Here is a 3,672-nt window from a genome sequence, read left to right as displayed (position 1 = left end):
TTTGACCTAAAACAAGTCCAACTTTTCGCTCGTGCTTCCCTGTTGTTTCTGGGGTCGTCCCAGAAGCGTAACATTAAATAACGTTTAATAAAGGCACTCTTACTCCAGACATTCGGGTGAATTACCACCGTTGACCTTCAGAGCTCCATTCCCTTATTAGTTTTGCTGCTCCGTAGTAGATTTGTCGGACTGTGATGACTTGACAATACAATAAAGTCACGGATGAGCACAAATGATGAATGTATGTATTTTAAACCTTAAATCTCTAGAATATATTAGCTTGCTAGTAATTGCTGAAGAGTCTTTTGAAAGGGATCCCAGCAACTGTAGAACGCAGAGATGATCTGTATCCTCTTAAGAAAGCAGCGGAATCAGTGTCGCCTGATTGCTGCTCAGAGTGCCTCACAGCCAGGGAGAGAAGGCAGGTTATCCATGTAGAAACGGCCCAGCAGATATCACAGACGCAGCCCAGCCGTGCACAAAGTGGCTGCGAAAACTATCTTTCATCCCCAAGTTGCTTCATTCCCAGAAACCCACCCTTCGAAGAGCATCTCAGGCCCCTCACGGGGGGCCAAAGCTGTTTGAAGCAAAGCTTTGGACGGGGTTACGGCCAGTGTTGAAGCTCTAAGACCACGGCTGCTCCGGCGCCCACTGTGGACTTAGAGTGATCTTGGTGACTTGGCTAAACATTGCAGCCCAGATCGAGCTGTGTCACCAGGGATCGACATATCAGAGGAGCTTAGTGGAGCTGGCAGATCATGATAGTCATCTTATGGAGAGTGGTCTCAGCGATTAAATCCAGGCTGTTGGAACCCACCCTCTGGCACTTGACCACACATGTGTGCACACACACATAAAGATATACTCGCGCACATACTCACACAAAGATGTCCAGAGTCTCAAATCCAGGATCATTAATATTTGCACATTATAACCCTCTCACACTTCTGCCACCCGATATACCAGCTGGGCCTGCCTATCTATTATCATAATGACATCATTGGGATGTGTGTGTGTGTGTGTGAGGGGGGGGGGGGGTTGTCTTTTGGGTTTGGTCAGAGTTGGCCTGCTAGTTGCCATCCTTCCTCGATACTGTCTACATGTGCATCCATACGCGCGCACGTATACGGAGGCATTTGTATTCAAAATGGACTAAATTATATAATGATTTCTGGGCAAATTTGGCTCCAAATAAAGGCCATTATGGAAATGAGATAAGGAAGCAATTAAATTGGGCTGTAATCACTGCTTCTATATGTCATTAGAATGCAACTTTATACAGCATTACCCTGTGCTGATGGCTATAAAGGACAGACGTTGTTGTTATTATTTTAGCAAATCCACAAAGGCAGAGTTAAATTCTGATCCGTTTAACGCAATTGGACCTCGGCCGCTTCGTTTCCCAGTTTTAACGATTCCTCTTAGACAATCAAAGCACACTTATAATTTAACAACGTGCTCTTACGCCACAGATCAAAACGTGACTGGAGACGAATCGATCACCTCATGAATCTATTTATAGCATTTCTGCCCCTCAAATATTCAGTTTATAAATGTCTGCTTTGGGATGCTGAGTTATTAGATTGCAGGCTATCAGGACCACTGATCAAATTCAGCCTTCAATTTTATTTTTAATGTCCCTCATAAGTTTGTCCCCAAATAAGATTTAACTTGAAAAATGAACAGATGATGGGAAAAGATGGCGTATTTTGACATCAGTATGTGGACCAATTAGTCCCAACAAAGCGGTCCTCATCTCTGGCCATGCTAATGCTATTTGGAATGTCCTTAATGGCAGCCGTGCTCGTAGGGACAGGGCAGGTATGCGATTCCGAGGGGCAACGATATCGCATTACTACAAATAATATCGTATCCTGAATGCATTAGGCCCGCGCATCAATCCCAATAATGCATTAAGACCTCACCAGTTGAGGAGAACTTTTGTTGCTCAATGCGCAAGCATCACCCACGGCGTGGGCGTCCTAAACTGGGCAGGTCCGACGCGGAAACCCCGCAGCGACGCTTCAGAGCGTCGGAAGTTGCAATCGCCACAATTTCGGCGGCGGCGAGTGAAAAGGATCTGGATTCTCCGAGAGGTCTGAGTCTCATCAACATCGTGCAGACACTCCACTTTTAGACAACGCGCGGTCCATCATCACCGATAACAGCCCTCTCCTCCTGTTTCCTGGGGTCCGCGGGGATTTGTCAGCGCTCGTCAACCAACCGTGTCAACCGTGACAGTCGTCCAGATGTCTCCTGCTGCCACGGAGATGACGGGAGGAGAGGAGGAGGAGGAGGAGGAGGAGGAGGAGGAGAGCAATAGAAAGGGAGAAGAAGATCCCTCGTCTGACAAGCGCTACAGTGGGGCAATCAAACTCACAACACCCAGCTAACCGCGCTGACGTGTGCTAACGAAGTGGCTTCCTCGTTTGTGGCAGTTCAGCCAAACACCCAAAGTTTGGGAGGAACCGGTCAACGTTTCACCACAACTCCCGTTTGGACGCTAAGAAGCTTTTTACCTTCCCCAACATCCCCTCGCGGCTCCTCTGGACGATGCTACAGGATCACACCTTCCCTTATTAGCGCGTTAACAAAGCCACACAAGCCCTCCACGTGCACGCTCCCATTGGTGGCAGCTGGTCCTTTATCTTTCCATTCCTCTATACAATAATGGACGACAAACGTTGCGACAAAATGGAGCTTCGTTGCGATTATTTTTCTTCTTATTATAATTTTTATTGCTGCATCGTTTCTCTCCTCCTGCTTTACAGAGCAGCTCCTGACCCCCAAACAGGCCGCAGCCACAAGGAAGACGGTCCCTTTTCAACAGGACGAACCCTTGAGCAGGACCGGGCTCGTGCCGGAGCCCCCTCCTGATGAAGAGAAGGAGAAGGGTTGATGGTGGAGTGGGAAGAAGGAAAAGAGGAGCAGGACAGACACCCACAGCACACATGCTAACAATTTGCATTCAAAACATCCAACGCCAGGCTAGCAAATCTGGGCTACAATAGTCCTCCAGGGTCGATATGGATTCATTTTAAAAGTGCAATAATACGCACGGAAAGATGAATCCATCACACAGTTGCTCAATCAGAGATTCACCAGCCTTTGTGAGCTCATATGGAGGGCATGGTAGGGCACGGATCCAGCAGGCTGAGGGCCTGTGCCAGGAAGGTTTCTGTAGAGCACATGGTGAGAGCCTGCAGCACCAATCAGCCTATACTGAGGTTGTCAATTGGCTCATTAGCACTCATTACATCGACCCATTGGGCACCTGGGTGCCCTTCAAAACTCTTAAGGCAAAGGGGGGTGGGCTGGAGAAGAGGCACAGCAAAACAAAAAATAAAAAAGAGAGAGAGGGAAAGCAACAAAAGACCAACCATCGTTTTGTGGCGTTAAAGATAAAACCAGTGAACTGGCAGAAATAATGAGGCGAGCGTTAGCGTCCTCGAGTGAAGATGTTCATGACGTCTGGTCCCACATCTGTACACGAGGCCGGACAGCATGGAGGACGGGCTGAGTGCTTTGGGTCTTTGTTGGCCCAACAATGCAGGTGTTAATGTGATCACACGTTGGGCAGCGGAAGGTCCGAGTCCACCTCCCACACCTGGACAGGGAGCTGGTTCCACAGAAGCTGACAGGTAAATGCTCAGCCCCAGGGAACCAGAAATA

At 48.3% G+C, this 3,672-nt stretch overlaps 1 long non-coding RNA gene across 1 annotated transcript; it reads right to left on the bottom strand.

Annotated features, from left to right (window-relative positions):
• Nucleotides 1-2,714: 2,714 nt before the first annotated feature.
• On the bottom strand, nt 2,715-3,189 carry LOC105417220 (uncharacterized). Its single transcript, XR_964984.2, has 2 exons — nt 3,060-3,189; nt 2,715-2,873 (listed from the first exon to the last, which is right to left on the bottom strand). It is a non-coding gene; the product is annotated as an uncharacterized lncRNA (long non-coding RNA).
• Nucleotides 3,190-3,672: the final 483 nt, after the last annotated feature.

The sequence above is a fragment of the Takifugu rubripes genome, chromosome 13 (assembly GCF_901000725.2).
Source record: "Takifugu rubripes chromosome 13, fTakRub1.2, whole genome shotgun sequence".
NCBI lineage: Eukaryota > Metazoa > Chordata > Actinopteri > Tetraodontiformes > Tetraodontidae > Takifugu > Takifugu rubripes.
Note: the sequence above shows the minus strand (reverse complement) of the source record. Positions and strands in the feature narration are given on the sequence as shown.